This window comes from Palaemon carinicauda, chromosome 6 (genome assembly GCF_036898095.1).
Source record: "Palaemon carinicauda isolate YSFRI2023 chromosome 6, ASM3689809v2, whole genome shotgun sequence".
Taxonomy (NCBI): Eukaryota; Metazoa; Arthropoda; class Malacostraca; order Decapoda; family Palaemonidae; genus Palaemon; species Palaemon carinicauda.
This window is the reverse complement of record NC_090730.1, coordinates 177,271,119-177,295,455: the sequence shown is the minus strand read 5'-3', so window position 1 is coordinate 177,295,455 and position 24,337 is coordinate 177,271,119. Positions and strand designations below refer to the sequence as shown.

General features: G+C 42.4%; 1 long non-coding RNA gene across 2 annotated transcripts in view; it reads left to right on the top strand.

The window, feature by feature from the left end:
* LOC137642299 (uncharacterized) overlaps positions 1-19,282 on the top strand; it is a 47,969-nt gene extending 28,687 nt beyond the window's left edge. The window contains exon 3 of one of the 2 annotated variants that reach the window (XR_011044737.1): positions 18,533-19,282. This is a non-coding gene — a long non-coding RNA (uncharacterized lncRNA). The remainder of the gene's footprint in view (positions 1-18,532) is intronic. The other variant, XR_011044738.1, reaches the window with a different exon arrangement.
* The last annotated feature ends 5,055 nt before the right edge of the window (positions 19,283-24,337 follow it).

Genomic DNA, 24,337 nt, shown 5'->3' with positions numbered 1-24,337 from the left:
CTCCTCTGCAATGGAGGGAGTTCAGAAAGAAGGAGGAAAAAACTCCAAGAGAGGGATTATCCGTCTTTGGATTTGGCAACTCCTAAGCTGATGCCGAAGAAACTCCATACAGTTTCTCCTTTTTCTCTTCTGAAAGCACAAAACCTGCTGTGTCTCTTGATTTCCTCAGGCCTAGGAGGTCCTCTGCAGGAATTCAAATTGAGGTTGGAGACTCCAACTTAGGCTTAGGTCATGCTTCAAAGGGAGCAGAAGTATCACCTTTCCATGGCAAAGACAATGCTCTTTTGTATCTCTCCCAAAGTACACCTGTTGTTGTGCTGCCTAATGATAACGCATCTGAGGACCTGGACCTGCTGAGGTTGTTGCCCTCCTTGGGTATCTATGACATCCCATAAGTGAAGAAGCTTCTGGAGGTGCTGGCTGGTGCCAGGACTTTGAAATCATCTCTTTCCGCACCCTCTTCTTCGGCTGTTCCACCTGCAGAGGAGCTCTATGACATGGTTACGATCGGGTAGTTTCTGTTGCTGGGGAGGAATCCGTGTCTTCTCCAGCTGCAGTAGTGTTGTCATCGGATCTGGAATCCTCAACATCTGCAAAGTCTAGTAAGGCGGAAAAAGAAACGGACATGCTTTTCTTTTCCTCCCCAGCACTCCTGTATCTCTTCTTCCTGTCTGTTAAGCCTTCGGATGTCATGTCTGCTGCCTCGAAGAAAAAGAAGTTGTAGGCAGTGAAAATCATGCCGGCTGTTTGGCTGAAGTCACACAAGACTTCAACCACTCCCTCCCCACATACACGTGGGAGAGACCCAACCCAGCCCGGAAGGTGCATTGGTGCCTGGTACAAGAGCTCACACTCGTGGTAGAAGTGCTTGAAGAAAGGCATCGAATAGGAATCTGACCCTCAAGACTGTTTTCCTACACGGCTTAGCCTCGGCAAAGAGCGCAGACGAGCTGCATGGCATTTCGTATGTTGCTAGTCATTCCGAAGGATGGAAGACGGTCTCCCTCACCTTTGTCGTGAGTTTTGGGACCAAGAGCCAGAGCCCAACCATTCACAACATCAGGTCAGAGTCCTCCATCTCTTCTCTACAAGAAGTGACTAACAGGGATTGAGGTGACACTTATTTTTGTTCTGTGATTGCTCTACGACCCTACCTTAAGAGAACTCAGAGCTTTGGACCTAGTCACCAGAGACTCTTCCTTCTTGCCGGAAAGGTGAAAGTGAAGATATCCAAGAACACTTTTTCTCTGTAACCCAGCAAGTGAATGTGAGACCCACCCAGAGCAGTCATGGGTATTGAATCCACCTTAGCATTCAGGAAGATTCTGTCGGTAGCACAAGTTTTGAAGGCAGGAGACACCAGGTAACCATCACTGCCCTCAAGTCCTGTACTCTTAGACTGGCAGTAGCTACTCAGCAGGCTGTGTAAGGTAACCTAGCTCCCTCGTGGGACAAGAAGCATCTCGTGTAAGATACGGGTCGCGACGTAAGAATAGAATGAGAGGCGAGAAGAATCTTGGCCCTTTTTCCTCTTCCCTCTTCCCCCTTCCTTAGGGTGCATCTGTCATTCTGTTATGTGGTGGACCTGACTTTATTTTACAGCAAAGTTTGTATTGAAGTATCTTCCCCAGTTTGGAAGGATGTACAGGTTATATGCAAACCCATTTCTTATAAATGCCCTTTATTCAGTCAACCTGCCCTTACGGATATAAGTTCTTCCACGACCGCCTATCATTCTCCTGGTATTAACCCAACCTAACACCTGCGGTATCTTCATACTCAGGTCATTAGCAGGTTGACAGAAGTCATCACTTTTCCTCTCCTTCGGCACAAGACCAAAGAGCCATGATATTTCCTGGGTTAGTAAACAATTTGGTTATAGGGACTTCCTCCCTCACGAGGACAAGTCTCCCATTAAAAGACGATGGACTCTATTCATGTAGGAACAAATCACATGATTTGAAAGTCATTTTTATTTTCCTAACTATACACACTTGGACCCTTCAAGTTGAATTGCCGGCCTCAACTGCCCCGCAAGTCCTAGCTTAAGGTCAGAGTTGCTCCCTCTGGTGGGTGTGTGTGTCTCCTACCTTCCAACTGCTAACAATTATAAATCACCTTAAAGTATAAACGTTAAAAGTATAAACGTCCAAAACCAGCTTCACAAGAATAACAGGACTCAGGTTAGTATAGTTAGAAAACTACAAATTACTTTTAAATTGATAATGTATTGCTGTTAGATACATTTATGTAGACTGTAGTGTATAGCTTTATTTAAGAAGTTAACAGTTTGGAGTATTCTTTTAGGTATATACTATACATGCAGATATAAAAGACTGGGATTCTTTAACCCTGGATAGGTACGCTCCTCGGACACCCCTTTAAGGGTATACTCGGACGCGAACGACCCCGACGCCAAAAAAAATTCTTGAAAAATCAGTTTTTGCAGTTACCTCCTTTTTTCTTTTGCCAAAAAAAACTTCAATGAATGCTTAAAACAACTGTAAAGATAAATACTACTCATCTGCAGAAAAACTATTTATTATAAATATTTTAAAAAATTAAGTAGAAAAAAAAAAGACCTGACATAAAAATTCATAAAAAAAAAGTTTATACATATATACACAAATCCTTTTAGGAATGGATTCTTGAATGTTTAGGACACATCCTGATGTATTTTGGATGAAGTCAGACCCATGGAGGTGAAGATCTGAAATGAGAAAAAAAGGGTAACTTTTTTTGGCTAAAAAAATGTGTCCAAATTTCATGAATTTTTTTGGGTACCCAAATGAAATAGGAAGTGGCTAATTTTTTCAGGGAATAAACATATGTTATCCTAAAATAGAAATATGTAAAAAAATCTTCATTATTTTGTAAATTACATTTATATCAGGGGCCATATCTAAAGGTAATTTTTTGAGTACTTAGAAATTTCGTAAAAAAATACATATATTTAATATATAATATGATATTTATGCAGGTAAAAATATACCAAAATATCACAAATTCTATAGGGAACAAGAATATATATAGATAGGGCAGCTTACGCTTCGGATATGTCCATCCACAAAATGGCCGCCAACCACACTGACTCAGACTCCCTAATCTGCCACTTGAAATGTAGGAAGGGTATGTCAATTTCAAGGTGTTATTTACTAATCTAATTATTATTGGATATGCATAAAAATTGTATGGTGGGTTGCTGGATAATTGTCGATTATTTTACGACTATAAAATTAAAATTCTGACCCAAAAAAAATTTTTTGAAGGGAAATAAAATCGAAAAAAAAAATGTAAAACAATATATTTTAGCTAAAAAAATTTGATGATATTCAGTCAAAAAAAAAGTAAACAAAATTTTCCGACAAATAAACATCTAGAGGAATCATTACTCTGTGATAGTTCCTTAGTACGTAGTAATTTTGAAAGAATTGGGAAAAAACGAAAAAATGGCAATCACCGGAAAATCGAACACATACCTATATATACGCCATATCTGGCTAAAAAAAAGATAGGCATGGGTAGCCAGATCATCTAGAAACACTTTCCAACACTATAAAAATATAAGTTTTGCGACACTACTTGCCAATTCCTTACGGTAACATGACTAAGCGAAAAAATGCAAAACAAATAAAAAGGGGCACTCGCGGAAAAATGGCTAACATTCTAATATACGGCATTTCAGAAAAAAAAATTCAGCCACGTGCTAGGCAAACCATCAAGGCACATTTTCCGACAAATAAACATCTAAATGAATCATTACTCTGTGATAGTTCCTTAGTACGTAGTAATTTTGAAAGAAATGGGAAAAAACGAAAAAATGGCAATCACAGGAAAATCGAACACATACCTATATATACGCCATATCTGGCTAAAAAAAAAAGATAGGCATGGGTAGCCAGATCATCTAGAAACACTTTCCAACACTATAAAATTATAAGTTTTGCGACACTACTTGCCAATTCCTTACGGTAACATGACTAAGCAAAAAAATGCAAAACAAATAAAAAGGGGCACTCGTGGAAAAATGGCCATTCTAATATACGGCATTTCAGAAAAAAAAAATTTCAGCCACGTGCTAGGCAAACCATCAAGGCACATTTTCCGACAAATAAACATATAAATGAATCATTACTCTGTGATAGTTCCTTAGTACGTAGTAATTTTGAAAGAAATGGGAAAAAACGAAAAAATGGCAATCACAGGAAAATCGAACACATACTTATATATACGCCATATCTGGCTAAAAAAAAATAGGCATGGGTAGCCAGATCATCTAGAAACACTTTCCAACACTATAAAAATATAAGTTTTGCGACACTACTTGCCAATTCCTTACGGTAACATGACTAAGCAAAAAAATGCAAAACAAATAAAAAGGGGCACTCGCGGAAAAATGCCCAACATTCTAATATACGGCATCTCAGATAAAAAAAAGACATGCACGTGTTAGCCCAACCATCAAGGCACACTTTCTAACACATAAACATGAAAAAAAAATCAATAATATACGGCAATTCCTTACTACGTAGTAAATTTTTACAAATATTGAAAAAAACAGAAATTGGCAACCGCAGTTAAATACCCAATATACCAATAACTACGTCGTATCTGACAAAAACAAAATCACGCATGGGTAGCCAGATCATCTAGACACACTTTCCAACACTAAAAAAGCAAAAGTTTTACGACACTATTTCGCAATATCTTACGGAAAAATTACTTGGCAAAAAAATGAAAAAAAATGAAAAAGGGGTACTCGCGGTAAAATGCCCGACATTCTAATATACGGCATCTCAGATAAAAAAAAAGACATGCACGTGTTAGCCCAACCATCAAGGCACACTTTCTAACACATAAACATGAAAAAAAAATGAATAATATACGGCAATTCCTTACTACGTAGTAATTTTTACAAATATTGAAAAAAACAGAAATTGGTAACCGCAGTTAAATACCCAATATACCAATAACTACGTCGTATCTGACAAAAACAAAGTCATGCATGGGTAGCCAGATCATCTAGACACACTTTCCAACACTAAACAAGCAAAAGTTTTACGACACTATTTGGCAATATCTTACGGAAAAATGACTTGGCAAAAAAATGAAAAAAAATGAAAAAGGGGCACTCGCGGTAAAATGGTCCTCGTGGTGATGAACGACATTTTAACTAAAAAAAAATCATGCACATGGTAGCCAAACAATCCACCAAGACTTACCACAACTGATAACCTATACAAGTTGCACCATTCTACGACAATTTCATAATACGTAATAACTTTGATAATTATGCAAACTACCTTAGAAGGGTAAACTCGGTCGCGCTCGACCCCGACGCGTCTCAGAAATCGGGGAAGGAGTACAGCTACAGCAATGCACATCTGGACACTACTAGAGCGTGTAGGGGAGACACCTCCTGCAGGTCGATCACCCACAAATTCAGTCACGGGGGTGAGTCACGTGAGAAAAACCTGTTTTTTTTTTACGCTCGGGGTCGCGAACGACCCACCGTACCTATCCAGGGTTAAACCACATTGAGAAGCAGTATCTAGTTTTATGATTATGTCAGACTAGTTTTATTCACATTTTTGTTAGCATAAATTTTCACATAATAAAACTCAAAGAGGATATATATATATTTAATTTGTAAAACCAACATTATTCGTATTTTCATCAGGTATTTCTTTTATGATGTCAGACACCTGATGAGATCTCTCCAGCTCCTCTAATCAAGTTCATGTTCTTGCACATGGTTCTTCTATCTCCTCTCCTCTATTATCTTCCAACTAGTTATCTCAGTCTATCAGTCACATAGTTCTTCTATTTCTTTCACTCATTACTCCTCTCTCTCTCCCTCTCTATTCAACCTTTTCATAGCCTGTAAACCTACTTGCTCAAACTCTATATTTGGAATAATGATTTTCAACACATTGTACTTCAGTTATGGACTGGCGCACTTTGTAATCAAATTATCTTTACATAATGAATATTTTTTCTGATTGATAAACAAATGCAATACCAAATTCATTCTAGGAAAGCTAATGATTTTACTGTCAATGGCTATGTTTTAGAAATCTTGTTTTTATGTATTGATAAATTTTTGTGTAGTCACTGACAAACTCCCCAATGCTGAGACAGTAATGGGGATCACCTCTAAAATGAAAACAGATTCATGATTAGAATTTTAAAAAATGGTTACCATTTCTCCCTCCTAGTCCTATATGTAATAATGTGTTGATTTGATATTAAGTATTTTTAAATATTAAACTTAGCCGGTGAATATATAATAGCTGACGTCTCCGACGGCTCGACAGATTCCCAAAAACTCGCGAGCGATCGCCATGAAGGTAGCGGGTGTGCCCACCAGCGCCAACTATCGGCCAGATACCGCATATACATGTAAACAGCTCCAGTTCTTCTCTGTCGGTTTCATCGACAAGTCGATTCCACTCGCTTTATGACCTCGAGTTTTCTACCGAATTGGTGAAGTACTTGGTTTTGGTTTTATTGCTTTCGCCGTGTTGGATTATTCAATACTATCCTCAAAAGAAATGCTTTTGAAAGGAGAGTAAAAGTGTTTTTCCCTTGCTTTTTTATCTCTGGTTTTTTTCCATTGAGTAAAGATGGCCGACCCTTCCCTCAGTGTGCGGAAGTGTGTTTTAGGCTTTTAGTAATTATTTTATCACGTTAAAAATTATTGTTGATAATTATAGATTTTCCTCTATATATTCTATATCTCACCCGCCATTATTAGGCCTCTTCGATTAGCTTTCCATTTATACTAAACATCAAGATAAATTTTATGTTTTTGTTTATATGCGGCCTTTACCTCCGAGAGGTAGGCGGTCCTAACTTGGAAACCGAAGTTAAACAACGTTGAGCCCATTCAACTTTTATTTTCGTTAAGTTTAAATCATTTGCTCTGTAAGAGTTATGAAATGAAATGAATATTTTTTAGAAAATATTTTAAGAAAGATATTCTTTGAATAGTCTTCGTGCTGTTTTTTTTTTTCAAAGATGAACTAACGTTTGGTTTATTTATGCTACGCAGTTTGCGCTTTATCGTTACGATAGAGAAAGAGAGAATCACGGTTTCACTTTGCAGAAAGAGTAAATCGATTTTGACGTTTTGTTCACTCTTCTTTCAAACTGAAGTGTTTTAAATACTAATTTAAAGGAACTTGTTAATTTTCATTTTCTTAGTCCTTTCAGTTTTTTCCTTTGGTCAAATAACCTGTTTATTGACGAAGGGTGAGTGGGCTTTTCTCTTGTATGTGACAAGAGAGAGAGAGACGGAGAGAGAGAGAGGAAGAGAGAATGATCCGATCTTTATTCTCGTCCCAAGGGAGTTTAGGAGCGAGTAACGTTGTTCTCGATTCAGTTTACTCTCGTCCCAAGTCTCTGTACGGGGAGAAAGGATAAAACGTTTTTGGTTTTTATTCTCGTCCCAAGGCACTGTGCGGTGAGAGATTGAAAACGTAGTCTTTAATGAACTAGTGTTTAGTCTCCTCCCCAGTCACTGATCCTTTTTAACTTTATATATTTTATATATATTTCCGTTTTATTCGATATATATGTTTACTGATTTTTGCATGTACTAATGTGCTTACTTTTTGCAATTATAACCTTTTGATGTAAGGGAGAATTGCGTGCTTCAGGTAGAAATCAGTTTTATTCATGCCTAATGTGAAATTATTGAAAAATACGATATCAGTGAAGTAAGTGCAAAAAACAGAAAATCGTAGTGATAAAGTGATAAGTGCGCAAAGTGTTTTTAGTGTTGCGACCGAGGGTTCGTCTGTTCGTGCTTGTCGTTCACCTTGTCTGAGACCTCTTGCAAGCTCCCATGCACCAGGGAGAAGTAATGTCGTAGGACTTATGGGGACGAGAGGCTCTAACCAACGAACAGACGTTCCCTCTATGGTTTCGGGCGTGTCTCGTCAAGACCGCCCCTACCATAAGACGAGCGAGGCGGTTTTCTCCTCGTCATTCGAAGGCTTCTCGCGAAAGAAACCTTGGAGCAAAGTTTCTAGACCCTTAAAGCGGAAGTCAGTCCCTTCAGGACAAGTCCAGCGACCTGGCTGTAGCCATTGGGACAGCTCTGACCCTGTGCAGTCATCGGAAGACTGCTCGCCGCCTAAACGAAAGCGTAACACGGGCTCCGAGAGTCTCAGTAAAGGCAATGTTTTGCCGTCACAGACGTTACCATCGTCTTGGCCCGTACCGACTCTCGTTGATCCTAAATGGGTTGTCCTGCAGGATATGCAGAATAAGCTTGCCTCCCTTATGGAGGAGTATACCGTTGAGCAGGTTCACGATGATCCTCGCCGTTACGCTGATCGAGATCCTGGCCTTCAGCCGCCCAAACGAACCTTTACTCGTCCTGTTGACGTTAGAAAGTCACGTCAGTCACGTGACTTGGAGCCTCACTCGATGCAGTCCCGTGTTGACTTTCAGCCGCCACCGCATGCTCGTGTTGACGTTCAGGACGTTCGCCAACCAGCTCAGTTGCCTTGTTTTGACGTTGAGCGTCAAACACCGCAGTCAAGGGTTGTTTTGACTGCTCAATCTAGGTAGTCAAGGCAGTCTCGACTTGACGTCGAGCGTCCTCCCGCTCCTGTTGCTGTTGCTGGTCAGTCCTTTAAGCAGTTACATGACGTAGCGTCCTTGACTGCTACTGATGCTCCTTTGCGTGTGGACTTTGCTTGTCAAGTATTGCCACCACGGCAGGTCTCTTCCTTGCTTGAGACTCATCAATTGTCGGACGAGGTTCCTTCAGATGAGGATGTTGCTGATCCCCTGCCTACTGATAATCCTTTGGATGTTTTATCAGACGTGGAAGAGCCTAAGGCTGCGCAACCTTCCATGGATTTTAAGAAAATCATGATGGTTTTTAAGGATCTTTGTCCGGACCATTTTGTAACTTCTGCTCCTCGTTCGCCTTCGTCAGAGATTACACTGGGCCTAGCTACTTCGAAGCCGTTGTTTTCTAGGCTAGTGCTCTCTCGCTCTTCTAAGAGAGCTTTACGTTTGCTAGGCGACTGGTTGATCACCATGAGGAGTTTGGGGGAGACAGCCTTTGCTTTCCCTCCTTTTAAACTGGCTTATAGAGCGAGCGTCTGGTATGACACGGGAGAAGTTCTCGGCTTGGGAGTTCCTGCCTCTGCCCAGAGAAACTTCTCAAGCCTCATAGACTCTCCCCGGCGCCTGGCCATGAGACACTCCAAGATTTTATGGTCGGCTTCAGAGCTAGACCATCTCCTGTTAGGAGTTTTTTCGAGCGTTTGAAGTTTTGCTATACAATTATGTCATGCATGAACAAGGCTATCAGGGATGGCTCCAATGATCTGACAGCCACGTTCTCTGCAGGACCAAGACTATCAGGGATGGCTCCAATGATCTGGCAGCCACGTTCACTGCAGGAGTACTTAAGATGTAAGTGCGCTCAATGTGTTCATTGTCAAGACAAACTTCACGATGAAGACTACCAAATCTGTCTTGACAGCATTAAGGGAAGGCGACTGGATGGTCTCTCTCGACCTTCAGGAGGCATACTTCCACATCCCGATTCATCCAAACTTTCAACTACATCTGAGGTTTGTGGACGGGAAAGTAATGTACCACTGTCGAGCACTGTACTCCGACCTCATTCCTGCTCCTCTTGTTTTTACAAGGCCCTTGCAAAATGTAGCAAGCTTTCTACATTTTTTTGAGGATTCAGAGCCTCCCTTTATTTTGACGACTGGCTAATCAGGGCGTCGTCATTATATCGCTGTCTGGAGAGCCTCTAATGGACATTAGACCTAACCAAGGAGCTAGGTCTCATAGTGAACATAGAGAAGTCGTAACTTACAGTACCCCATCCCAGACTATTCTTTATTTGGGAATGGAGATACAGTGTCTGATTTTTCGGCCCTTTTCGTCTCCCGCAAGAATGGAACAAGCTCTGTTAAAAGTCCTTCACTTGCAAGAGAAAAACAGTTGCTCTGTAAGAATTTGAACTAGCCTCGTGGGAACTCTTTCATCGCTGGAGTAGTTTATCTCTCTGGGGAGACTCAACCTATGCCCTTTCCCATTTCACCTAAAACATTGGAACAAGGAGAAGGGCTTAGTGAGTATCTCTTTCCCAATCTCCAACTCAGTCTAGACATGTCTGACTTGGTGGGACAGCAACATCAGACTTCGAGAAGGTCTTTCTCTTGCGATCAAGAACCCAAACCATGTGTTGTTTTCAGATGCATCGGATTTGGGTTAGGGAGCTCCACTGGACAGTCTGGAAGGCTCGGGTCTTTGATCCACGGATCAGAAGGAACTCCATTTAAGGCATGTAACATCTCTCCTTTGGCGAGATTTGTGCAAGGAAAATGAATGTCTTGGCGGACGGCCTCAGCAGAAGAGGACAAGTCATCTCCATGGAGTGGACGTTGCTTAAGACTGTGTGCGAGAAGCTATGGATGACATGGGGTCAACCCACCATGATCTTTTTGCGACTCTCTCTGACAAAGAGGCTCTCGACTTACTGCTTTCCAGTTCCAGATCCAGAGGCAGCCCACATAGACGCTTTCCTGCTGGACTGGTCTCACCTGGACGTTTATGCCTTTTCACCTTTCAAGATCCTAGACAAGGTGCTGCAGAAGTTCACCTCTCACGAAGGGACCAGGTTGACATTGGTTGCTCCACTCTGGCCCGCGAGAGAGTGGTTCACAGAGGTACTTCAATGGCTGGTAGACGTTCCAAGGAGTCTACCTTTAAGGATGGATCTCTTACGGCAGCCCCACGTAAGGGATCTTCATCAAAGCCTCCCCGCGCTTTGTCTGACTGCCTTCAGACTATCGAAAGACTCTCAAGAGCTCGAGGATTTTCGAAGGAGGCAGCCAGAGCGATTGCGAGAGCTAGGAGAGCTTCTACCATCAAAGTATACCAGTCGAAGTGGGAAGTCTTTAGAGACTGGTGCAAGTCATCATCTATTTCCTCTTCCAGTACCTCTGTAGTCCAAATCGCAGACTTTCTCCTACATCTGAGAAATGTTCACTCCCTCTCAGCGCCCACTATTAAGGGCTACAGGAGCATGTTGGCGTCTGTATTCAGACATAGAGGCTTAGATCTTTCCAATAATAAAGATCTCCAAGATCTCCTTAAGTCTTTCGAGACCTCTAAGGAGCGTCGTATGGCAACTCCTGGATGGAACTTAGACGTGATCCTAAGGTTCCTAATGTCCGACAGGTTTGAGCCATTACATTCAGCCTCCCTGAAGGATCTCTCCCTCAAGACGCTTTTCTTAGTGTGCTTGGCTTCGGCTAAAAGGGTCAGTGAGATCCATGCCTTCAGTAGGAACATCAGCTTTTCCACAGATAAAGCCACATGTTCACTTCAGCTTGGTTTCTTGGCCAAAAAATGAACTGCCTTCTCGTCATTGGCCTAAGTCATTTGATATACCTTGCCTATCAGAGATCGTAGGCAACGAGCTTGAAAGAGTACTGTGTCCAGTTAGAGCTCTTAAGTTTTATTTAGCTCGTACCAAATCCTTACGAGGTGGATCTGAGGCCTTGTGGTGCTCAGTTAAGAAGCCATCATTTCCTATGTCTAAAAATGCTTTGTCGTATTTTATTAGATTTGTAATCCGAGAGGCTCATTCTCACTTGAGTGAAAAAGACCGTTGCTTGCTTAAGGTTAAGACGCACGAAGTAAGAGCTATAGCAACTTCCGTGGCCTTTAAGCAAAACAGATCTCTGCGAAGTATTATGGACGCGACCTTTTGGAGAAGCAAGTCGGTATTCGCGTCATTTTACTTAAAAGATGTCCAGACTCTATGAGGACTGCTACACACTGGGTCCATTCATTGCAGCGAGTGCAGTAGTGGGTTAGGGTTCTACCACTACATTCCCTTAATTCCAATATCCTTTTAATCTTCTCTTGAAATGTTTTTAATTTGGTTGTACGGAAGGCTAAGAAGCCTTTCGCATCCTTTTTGATTTGGCGGGTGGTCAAATGTCATTTCTTGAGAGCGCCCAGATTAAGGGTTTTGATGAGGTCCTGTTGTATGGGTTGTCGCCCTGGATACTTCAGCTCCTGGGAGTCTTTCAGCATCCTGAGAGGATGGCTGGGCTTCGTGAGGAAAGCGGACTAACAAGGCAGAGTAATCGTTAGAGTCAGCTTCCTTACCAGGTACCTATATTTATTTGGGTTTTGTTATGATATAAATGTCAAAAACTCTAAGCATATACGCCGTAAACTGTATTAATACTGGTCTCTACCCACCACCATGGGTGTGAATCAGCTATTATATATTCACCGGCTAAGTTTAATATTTAAAAATGATATTTTGATTATAAAATAAATTTTTGAATATACTTACCCGGTGAATATATAAATTAAAGGCCCCCCCTTCCTCCCCGATAGAGACCCAGCGGGATGAGAAGAACTGGAGCTGTTTACATGTATATGCGGTATCTGGCCGATAGTTGGCGCTGGTGGGCACACCCGCTACCTTCATGGCGATCGCTCGCGAGTTTTTGGGAATCTGTCGAGCCGTCGGAGACGTCAGCTATTATATATTCACCGGGTAAGTATATTCAAAAATTTATTTTATAATCAAAATATCATTTTGAGAGTATCTTTCTAAAGAACTGCCAAGGGAGGTGCTTTGTGATGCGGAAATTATTATTCTAAATTCCAACAGGAAGCCCAGTCTTTTCTTTAGAAGCTTTGACATCATCATCATCTCCTGCTACGCCTCTTGACGCAAAGGGCCTCTGTTAGATTTTGCCTGTCGTCTCTATCTTGAGCTTTTAAACCAATGCTTCTCCATTCATCACCTCCTACTTCACACTTCAGAGTCCTCAGTCATGTAGGCCTGGGTCTTCCAACTCTTCCAGTGCCTTGTGGAGCTCAGTTGAAAGTTTGAACTAATAATTCTTGGGGAGTGCGAAGAGCATGCCCAAACCATCTCCATCTACCCCTCACCATGATCTTATCCACATATGGCATTCGAGTAATCTCTCTTATAGTTTATTTTGACAAGCAGTGTCTATTTTTTTAATCCATAATTGCTGAAATATAGATTTCATGTTTAAGGATTGATTAATTAAGTTTTTATTTAGTTAACCTCATTTCAGTGAGCATTTTGTGTCCATAAACTCATTCTGTCTTAGTGAATTTCAAAGGTGAATCCCAAGGTAGATGATTTTCTGGCCTTTTAAGTGATTATGTTGTCAGCTTTGATTTCCTGAGGATATTTCAGAACTCAAAGGATTGACTCAAAGTTCCAATAATATTAAAAACAATCAAACAATGTACAACCTCTGACGTTTAGATTAAATGTACCAAACATTGAAATCATTCCAGTCTGAGAAATTGGTCGTTGCTGGCGGAATACGACAGGTGGAATGCGGCCATGTCACCTGGTGGTGATTTTACGATTAGAGGAGTTCTTCATGCCACCTTACAAGTTACTGATGATGATTTAGGTAGGTTCATTCCTGTTTCCTTATTAGCATTGATTATGAAATAGTTTTCGAATCCTTGGTGTCAGTTTAGCCAATTTGACAACTACTGAACAATGCTAAGTGTGGTTTAGAATGATAGAGGAGTCAAGACTTCTGTAAGTCATGTATTTTACCCTAAGCGTAAAGGAAGTACTGTCCTGTCTTAGTCTTGATGCCTCATTAGTTTATTGTCTTGGATTCTCACCCAGAGTAATAGAAGTGAACCTATAGTAAGAATAGTTTGAAATAAAACTGCCATTTAATATCCTTCCTTTATTTGTGTGAGTGAAGTATCTTACAATTTATCATTTCTTTCATTAACTTTAGAATCTTTTGTTTTATTCTTTTTTTTCTTTGATGTCATAGAAACAACGTAACTTGAATTTGTCTTGGTACAAATGATGGTATTACAAACAATATACTTTTCTAAATTGTCTTAGTGGAAGTGAATGTCAAGTAAGCTTACACATTACCAATTGTCTTGCAAGAAAATATGTAGAGCCTCTTTCTATGCACAGTATAGAATAAAAAATGGCTTTATTTCATAACTTTATTTCCCTTCTTTTATATGTGATTTTTTCCATTTCTTTTCAGAAATTCTCTTCGACAATATGACGTTGAAAAGTTTGATACGAAGAAGTCAAGCGAAGGAAATATCCCTGGCAGCGCTTCCAGGCGGCTGACATGTGGACGCCTCTACCCTAGAGACCCACGGGAAGCGCCTGGAATGATAGATTGGAATTCTACCATCATTCGATACCCTTCTTGTATCAGAATGGGTGTTACGATCAGGTCTCTACCATGAATCCTTTGGAAAGGTCTGATAAGTAAGTTATCCACTGAGGTCTTGTGATGGTGTGTCAGCCCATTTCTCTTTATCAAAACTGCAATAAGAAAAGCTGTATGTAGAGTTTGATGGAAATTGATGGCAGTGAAAGCTGGTTTTCATTCATTTACATTAAACTGGAGATGTGTAGAGTACTGGCAATATTAATGGTTTTAATGCAAAGGAGACTAAAAGCTTAGGGAGTGTAAGTTACAGTCATTCTGTCTGTATTACAGAGGTTTCACGAGATAAGACTGAAATTGGTTTCTTCGAGGCATATCCTCCTCCTCCTCCATCTTCTGGATGTCTTGTGTTGTTGTTAGAGACAATTCTTTGCTTTCTTTGTTTTTTGCCAAAGATTTGATGTTCAATAAATTGACATAATTCTTTTGGGAGAAAAGATGAGGTGTCATAAATTACTGTCCATTACTGGAAAAGGGTCTCATTAAAGATGTACAACATGAAACCATGAAATGTAAAATAAATGAGTTATCCTTTTAAGCTAGAACTGCAACAGTTTGACCAAGATATCTTTGACGTATTATTGATTATTATAAAGTAGTAGAACATAATCACCGTCTTGCATTTCCAGACCATTATGGTATAACCTTAATTGATTTAGATTTGAAAAATATGTCAATTTTATCAGATGTGATTAGTTTAACTTTTTTCCCTGGTTTCTGTAATCAATGTACCGTGACTTGGAGGTCAATTCTCTGCTTGAGCCAAGTTCCAAAGCACAAGATGCAATCAAGTTTATTGTTGACATCTTGCAAGATCAAGGAAGCCATGATGTTGTTGCAAATCTTACAGTAAGTAAGAAGCTGATGTTCAAATGCAGATAGTTACAATTTAAAACATTTTGTGTCATAGAATATTTTGTTGTAAAGTCTTACAAAAGGATGTCTCCAAATTATGATAAAAAATAAAAAAGAAACTTTTCATATATATATATACAACTTGAAATCCTGATCTACAAAATTCTATTTTATATGAATTTCATATACTGAATAATTTAGGTCTTTCTGAGCCATTTTGTATACTGTATTCATAAGACTTCATTGTCTTATTGTTAAGGGTAATTTTTTTTTATACCAGAAATCTGTCGAATCTCAACCAAGACTTGGGACATGGTCGTTTCATTTCTCTCTTTTCCTGACAGTGGCGAAGTCATCATGGTGTTGATTGTCCCAACATATAATCAAAATAATGATATTGGGAATCCTCTCTTGGAGGGTATTCACACTGATACCAATTCACTCTGACCTGTGGATTGGACGATCCCCACAAGCCCACTGGTGAGCTGTAGGTTGAGTATCATACAGTAAAGTAATCTTCTATCGAGGACTCTCTTAGAGGTTCTTCTAGATAACCATAACTCCAACAACATTATTGTTCTGTAATTGGAATACAAACCTAAGCTATTTATTTAGGGGTATTACTTTCGGCGAAGCTGAAATGACGAACCTTTAGAATTTAGCGAGGGTTAACTACCCACACCGCTAGTTAGCAGGGGTAAGGGGGTGTAGCTTGCTACCACTCCTGCTCGCACACAGGTGATTTAGCTCACTTTGCTTTTGGCTCGGTGTACGGTCGTTGCCGTTCCTCATCTTTCTCTGTTATAATTGTACTGCCATTAATTCTTTTGTGCTTTCTCTTTGTGTTAGTGTGTGCGTGTGTTGACTTTTACGACTATGCGCACTGCCCTGTGGGACCTTGATGTCGGCCGTGGAAACTGATTGCAACACCCTTTGTTCCACCTGCAGAGGTCAACGGTGTGATAGTGGTAATCAGTTTATTGAGTGTCAGGAGTGGTCTGCCTCCCATTGGGTGAGGTTTGTGCGACGAAGGAAGAAGAAGTCTAAGCGAGATATTTCTCCTTCGAATGTTCCTTCGAATGGAAATATACCAAGACCTCTTCTCCCATCTCCCGACCTTCCTCTGGAGCTCCTACTCGTTTGGCCTCTTCTAAGAGACCGTCGAGGAATAGCATAGATCCTTGTATTTGTGGGCAACCCCGGTCCTCGGGAGATTGTGTTGCTTCCCCTAGTGAAGTGGCCCCACCTTTCCCCCCGGGTGAGACCTTGTCTTTGTCTTCTGTTTTGCAGGTGTAGTCGTCCTTTGGTCTTCCGAGTCCGCCCTCCAAGGACTCCTTGCTGCAGCTCATCCTTCGTGGTGCGAGTGTCCAGCCGTTGTCGTCAACTTCAGAGGTGAATCCTCTTGGCTTGTCGATGTTATGGTGTTAGAGGTGTCTTCTGTGGCTTTAACCGACGCCCCTGCCCCTCCAGACTCTATCTGTTGCTGCCGACTCAAGTTTCCCCCATTCCTCATCATCCTTTGAGGGGGAAACTTAGTCCTACTTCTGTCTCTCCTACGAGTGTTTCTCACCCTCGGTGGAGTTCTCTCATAGAGACTCCTCTTCGGAGGACTGAAGCTGCTCATGATATACTTGCTGATCCAACTATCCCTAGAGAGCGTCCCCGTCGCCGATCTCTCCCTCCGTTTCACCTAAGAGGTCGTCCTTCACCATCGGTGAAAAGGCGCCTCTTCGGCTCTTCAGCCTTGTCATCGCAGCTGTCCCCTGCGAATGAGTCTCCGCTTCAGTTGTCCCCTGGACCTCAACCATTGTCATTCCTGGACCTTCTCCCGACGACGCTGCTGCTAGTCCTTGGACTTTGTTTCTTGACCCTTCTGTGGATCGTTTGCGATCTCCATCGGTGGATGTTCGTCCTTCCAAACGGCACATCCCTGTTCCTGTTTGTCCTACCAGCTGACCTACCAACCTGCCATCACAATTCCTGTCTCTGGTACAGCCTCTTGAGGCCCTACCTAAGTATGCAGCTGCGCTCAAATGTTCTCCAGCGCGCTAGTGCCCTGCAGTGCACCAGCGCTCACCAACATCTTGTCAGCGAAAGCCTGCTCCTTCATGATTTTCAGAGCGCCCACGCTCTCCAGCTCGTCACCGTTCTACAACGCTTCGGTGTTCGCTTGACTTACAGCCTTCTCCTGTTCGTCCTCAGCGCTCTCCAGCGCAGCCTCGCCGTTCCAGCGAGCAGCCAACCTACGCTCCCAGGCGCAACAGCGCTCACCAAAACCACAGTGCTACTGTGAAACCTCGGTCTCCAGATTTCCAACACTCCTGGGCGCAAGCACCGGCGCTCTCCATCTCGCCAGCGCTCACCTGTGCATCTACATTCACCAGTAGTTGCTCTCCAGCAACCTCCTGCGTAGCGCCAAACTGCGCGCAATGCTCTCCGGTGCATTTGCGCTCTCCTGCTCATTCTAAGGAGACTGTGCAACACCCTGAGCAGCGTCTTACTGTGCGCCAATGCTCTCCAGCATGCCAGTGCTTTCCTTCGCACTTGCACTCGCAGATCCAGCGCTCACCTGTGCACTCGCTCCGTGGCCATGAGCAGGTTCTCCAGGCAAAGGAACATCGTATCGACAGTGCCCACCTCCTTACAAATGGCCTCCAAGAAAGATCTCGTCATTTGCTATGATGATTCTCTCCTGTTGTGCATACAGTTGGCCTCCTGTACCATTTGCTTCATTCCCTGATGATGCGTATTGTATCTTGAAAAATTGAATAACCTTTTTTCCTCCTCTTCCTCATATTTTCATTTCAAATTCAAACACAAGTCAAAGAAAGACCAATAGGTTAAATGGACAAACTTCATCGGAAGAATAGACAGTATTGCAAACATAAGATATAAGAGAACAAATATTCGTGTGTCCATCTGCTGCTGTATCTCTCTCTCTCTCTCCACTCTTTTTCTTCCCACCTCTCTTAGCTTTCAGTTTCATGGTGCAAATTCAGCTCTTCCCCCTTCATTCTGATGCTAAATGGCCTCCCTGGACCCAGGCTTTGGCAGTCAAGCAGTTATCATTAAGGAAATGAAGTTTTGATGGTATTTACAACTTGATTAATTTCTCAGGAATTTTTTGAGTCCAGGGAACATGTCTTCTATCACTACCAATATGGGGTTTCAAGGACGTTGGATCTCATGATTATTACAAGAAAATTAATTCTTTTTTTAGAATATTAAAAGAAGATTAATGCTAATCTAGGTCATGACTTAAGATTCATGATCAGTTTTCTATAGCTTTAACTTGATTGCGAGTTCATAATAGCATTTGATTATGTCATGTTTTTGTAACGTGTAATGTTGGCTCTTCACTCCTCTCAGAAATTACCACTCAGATCTTTCCCCTTCCACAGACTCTTTCATGAAACTCATGTGGGGATTTATGTCCTCAAAGCTCCAGAAAGATTCAGACAAGACAGTAAGTCCTTGAGCCCCCACCACTGGCCTTTTTGCTGCTCATTCATCCCCTGTGTTTCCCAATACTGAATGAGCTCAAACACGAAAGTATTGTGATACTCTTAACATTGTTATGTTGACCAAGTGATAAGGTTGGTCTATTGGATCCACACTTTGTGTATTTCTTCTGTATGACTCTACTCATGATCATCATTTCATACCTTTCAAACTAACTAGTTATCTTTCTATCCCAACCATCTTTAACTGGAAGACAATCTTGGGATAGACTTTGCCAAAACTAATTGTGCAAAATACACAGTGAGTTATCTTGTATCCTCTTCTTGTGCATTGACACAAGTTTTTTTTTGACTGATGGTATCCTAGCTGATAGAAAGGTTCCTTTTCAGTGCATTGATGATGTGTCAAACTTTGTCACTAGTTTTTTTACCTGATGGTGTCCTAGCTGATAGAAAGGTTCCTTTTCAGTGCATTGATGATGTGTCAAACTTTGTCCCTAGTTTTCTTACCTGATGGTGTCCTAGCTGATAGAAAGGTTCCTTTTCAACTCGAATTCTGAAGGAAAGTTCAGACTTCCAAAGTACGAAATGTTACCTTACTTTGAAGTTCTTCCTTAATGAATATATTTGCCAGTTCGATTATAAAGAAAAGGGAATATTTTTGTGTCTAAAGTTGTACAGTAATTGAAAATATTTCTCCTAATTTTTTCTTGCTTATTTGTATGTAATTGAAGCAGATTTTGTAATATTCTCATATTGTAACAAATAATTGTTAATTTGAGATATTGTATTTTTAACATGCATTTAATAATTGAATAAATTATTTTCATAACATTTCTCATATTTCATTTATACTTTAGTTCCTTTCAAACTTAACTATTATTAAATGCACAGGTCTTAATACAGAAAGCATTTAGAATTTGAGATTTTTCAATATTAATCTTACCCGATGATCATGTAGCTGTCAACTCTGTTGCCCGACAGAAATCTACGGTCGGGATACGCCAGCGATCGCTATACAGGTGGGGGTGTACACAACAGCGCCATCTGTGAGCAGGTACTCAAGTACTTCTTGTCAACAAGAACTCAATTTTTCCTGTCGTGCCACCGGCTAGACCTACTTGGATACGCTGTTGATTCTGGAGTTATTGTTCACGATTTGGTGATGTATTTGCTCTAGAGTTTAGCCTTCGCTATTCAGGAAGCTTTATCATTAGCTTAGCAAGCTTTTGGAATTAATTTGATTTAATTATGGTTACGAAGAGAGTATGGACTCTCTTTCACTTTTAAATGGCCGACCCTTCCCTTAGACGGAAGTGTTGGTGTCGAAGAGAGTATAGACTCTCTTTCATTTTTAGGTTTTTGGTAATTTTGCTTAACAAAGTTATAGATTTATTTTATAACATTGAGCCCGTCATATCGTTTTTCCTGTTAAGAATTTATGCTATTTTAATTTTAATGTTTTTGAAAGAATTTCTTTGATAGTCTCGTACTGTTTTCAAAGTTGAACTAACGTTTTGTTTAGTCTCCGCAGTTGTTGACGTTCAGAACGTTCAACTTGCGCTCTATCGTTACGATAGAGAGAGAGTATTTCACGGTTTCACGTTGCAGTAAGAGTAAACCGATTCTAGCGTTTCGTTCATTCTTTCTTAGCTTAAATGGTTTTAATTCTAATAAAGGAACTTTTTATTTGGGAAACCTTTCAGTTTTTTTCCTTTAACAAATAATATGTTTTAACGATATATATAATTGGGCTCATCTCTCAGGTTCTAAGTCAGGAGAGAGAGAGAGAGAGATAGAGACGGAGGGAGAGAGAGGAGTATAAACGTTTCGTTCAAGCGGGTAACGTTGTTCTCGTTTTTTTTTTTTTTTTTTTTTTTTTTTTTGCTCTTCTCCCTAGTCGCTATAGGGGAAGAAGGTAAAACGTTTCTAGAGTTTTATTCTTGTTCCCAGGCTTTATGCGGTGAGAGATTTTAAACGTAGTTTATTTGATCTAGTGTTTAGTCTCTTTTCCAACCACTGAATTCTTTATCTTTCATTATGTTTTTCTGTTACATTGTAATACTGTTTTCGCAATTACTACCTTTTAATGAAGGATAGGATTGCGTGTTTCAGGTACAAACCACTTAAAGTTTCGAGTTCAGTGAAATAAGTGCAAACAGAAAATCAAAAGTGATAAAGTGATATGCGCAAAGTGTTACAGTGTTGCGTTCGAGGGTTCGTCTGTTCGTGCCAGTTGTTCACCTAGTCCGATACCTCTTACAAGCTCCCAAGCCCAGGGGAGAAGTAATGTCGAAGGACTTATGGGTTCCACAGGCCTTGATCAACGAACAGACGTTTCCCTCCGTGGTTTCGGGTGTATCTACACACGTTGCCGACGTGATCACCCCACCCACACAAAGACGAGAGAGCCCATTTATTCCTCGTCTGCGGAAGAGGTTTCTCGCAGAAACCATGGACCAAATCTTGCAGCTTTTAAGTGCAAGTCGGTCCCTTCCGCGCAAGTCCAACGGCCTAGGTGTAGCCACTGGGTCAGTTCGGACTCGCTGCAGTACGACAACTGCACACCTCCCAAGAGAGGCAAGGTGGTACCGCAACAGGCAGTAACTCCGTCTGTTGCCGCACCAGCTGTTTTAGACCCTCAGTCACAACGGACAGTAGCTCCGTTTGTTGTTGTCTTTCATAGACCCTAGTGGTCCATGCTGCAGACTATACAGTCTCAGCTTGCTCCTTCATGCAGGAGTATCATGCTGGAAGGTTGACAATGCACCTGTTAACCTACAACCCGCCGAGGTTGTGCGCTCAGCAGATACTGCGGCTGCCTGCTCCCACCCTCCACCTGTGAGAGCTCCACCACCGATGCGCAGTCCACCCTGCCAGACGCATGTTCTTGCTGCACCATCTGCTAACATGCGTGAGCTACCGCATCAGCAGTGGGAAGGTTCTGTAGAGCTGCCGGGTTCCAGCCCTATGCGGCATTCTCCGCAGCCCATGCAGCATGCTCTGCATACCTTACAGCATGCTCCGCATACCATGCAGCATGCTCTGCATACCTTACAGCATGCTCTGCATACCTTACAGCATGCTCCGCATAACATGCAGCATGAGATGAGCCGCATACCTTACAGCATGCTCCGCATACCATACCGCATGCTCCTCAACCCACCGCAGCCCCTCCCACGCACCAGCACTCTGCTTTTGTTGTTGCCAGCTCCCACACTCCGTCTGCGGAGAAGGTTGACGATGCACCCGTGGGCCTACACCTCCCACGGTTGTGCGCCCGGCATGGCTTCCTGCTCTCACACTCTTGTTGTGAGAGCTCCTCCACCCATGCACAGTCAACCCTACCAGATGTATGATGACTCCCACACACAGAGCACTTCGTTGCCGTGCGTGAGCTACCACAAGCTGCCGTGTTTTGACACGGTGTGTCAGCCTCCGCAACACACTGTGGTTACCGCCACTCGCCAGCAGCAAACTAGTCAGTCAGGAGTTGAGGCTTCCCCACACAACTTTGGTTGTTGCCAACTCACAAACTGTCATACAGTTACATGACGTTGCCTTCTGGTCTGCTACTTATACACCAGTGCTGTATGTCCTCACGCTCCTGTTGTGGTTGACAGTTCAGTTTTTGACAGTTCACAGACTGTCAAGCAGTTTCATAACGTTGCCTTCTGGTCTGCTGCTTTTGCACCAGTGAAACCCTCACTGAGAGAACCTAGCTTTTCTCGGATTTGGTTCCTGTAGATGAGAAAGGGCTGTTCTCCCTCCTTCTGATATTCCCTTGAGGACTCTGTCATTTGGAGAGGAGCCTTAAGCTGCTTAGCCTCCTATGGACTTTTATTTAAGCATAACATGCTTCCAGGGAGGGTAAATGGTTCCGCTTCAGTCGCTAACCCCGTCTGTTGCCACACCTGCTCCCATAGACCTTGGGCTTTGTTGCAAGACATGCAGTCCAAGCTTAGTCCTTGATAGAGGATTTTTTACGGAGAAGACCCTTCTTGCCAACGACCTTCCTACCGGTTGGTTGTACGCCCTGTTGACGCTGAGGTATCCTACTCACGTCCGCCAGTTGAGATGGTTCCTCCACCGGTGCGACCCAGTGTGGGTTGCCAGTCGCACGTTGATGTTATGCTACTCTCGGAGGTGGTTGTGGACGTTCAGTGTGTCACTGGGAAGACGTTCAACAACCAGCAGAGGTGACTTGTTGTGACGCAGTGCGGCAACCTCAGCAACCCGATAAGGGGTTGTCTGTACTACCCAGACAGTCTAGACAGTTTCGGGTTGTCGCTGTACTTCCTCGCTTCCCCATGGTTGACAGTTCACAGACTGTGCAGCAGTACCATGATCTTGTGTCCGGCTCCGTCACGCATCCACCAGTGCGACCGGATTCAGCGAGTCAGACGTTGCCCACTCCGTTGCCGTTTCCTCATCAGTTTCGGATGAGGAACCCTCTGATGAGGACATGGCTGAACAAGAAGATCAATCCCCAGCCCTGCTATCCATCCAGAAGATGCTGAAGAAGGAATACGGCCCTGTCAGGCTGTGGATGAGTCTGATTAGGACACTGTCATCCGTGGTGCATTTGGTGTCACTTGGAAGACTACACCTCCGTCCTCTTCAGTTTCATCTAGCTCTTCACTGGAAAAGGACAAGACGCTAGAAGCGGTCTCGATCCCGGTTTCCGGAAGATAAGTCTGGTCTAACCTGAGGAAAGGACTTTATCAACCTTTTATAGGGTCTTCCCCTGACTGTTCAGACTCCCAACCACGTTCTCTTCTCAGACGCATCGGACGCAGGCTGGGGTGCGACCTTAGGCGGTAGGGAATGCTCGGGATTATGGAACTCGCGTCAAAGGACAATGCATTTTAACTGCAAGAAGCTTCTGGCAGTAAGTCTGGCCTGGAAAAGCTTCAGGTCTCTCCTTCAAGACAAAGTAATGGAGGTCAACACGGACAACTCCCTGCTTTGATGTTCATCTCCTAGCAAGGAGGGACCTACTCTCTGACATGGTACGAGTTCGCTAGTGACCTCCTCTCCTGTTCAACAGGTCTAGACTTTTCACTAGTAACAAATTTCTTCCAAGGCAACTTGAATGTCTTAGCAGTTTGTCTCAGTAGGAAGGGACAATAATTCCAACATATTGGACCCTCCACAGAGATGTATGCAAGAGACTTTGGGTCACCTGGGGCCATCCAACCATAGATCTCTTCGCAACCTCGATGTCCAAGAGGCTCTCAACAGACCCAGCAGTGGTTCTTTTAGATGCCTTTCTACTAGATTAGTCTCATCTAGATCTATATGCATTCCCTCCGTTCTAGTTTGTCAACAAGGTACTGCAGAAGTTCGCCTCTCACGTTGGGACAAAGTTGACACTAGTTGCTTCCCTCTGGCCCGCGAGAGAATAACTTACCGAGGTACTTCGATGGCTAGTAGACGTTCCCAGAACTCTTCCCCTAAGGGTGGACCTGCTACGTCTGCCACGCGTAAGAAGGTACTCCAAGGCCTCCACGCTCTTCGTCTCACTGCCTTCAGAGTATCGAAAGACTCTCGAGAACTAGAGGTTTTTCGAAGGAGGCAACCAGAGCGATTGTTAGAGCAAGGAGAACATCCACCCTTAGAGTCTACCAATCGAAATGGGGAATCTTCCTAAACTGGTGCAAGTCAGTATCCGTTTCCTCGACCAGTACCTCTGTAACTCAAATAGCTGACTTCCTCTTATATCTGAGAAAAGAGCGATCTCTT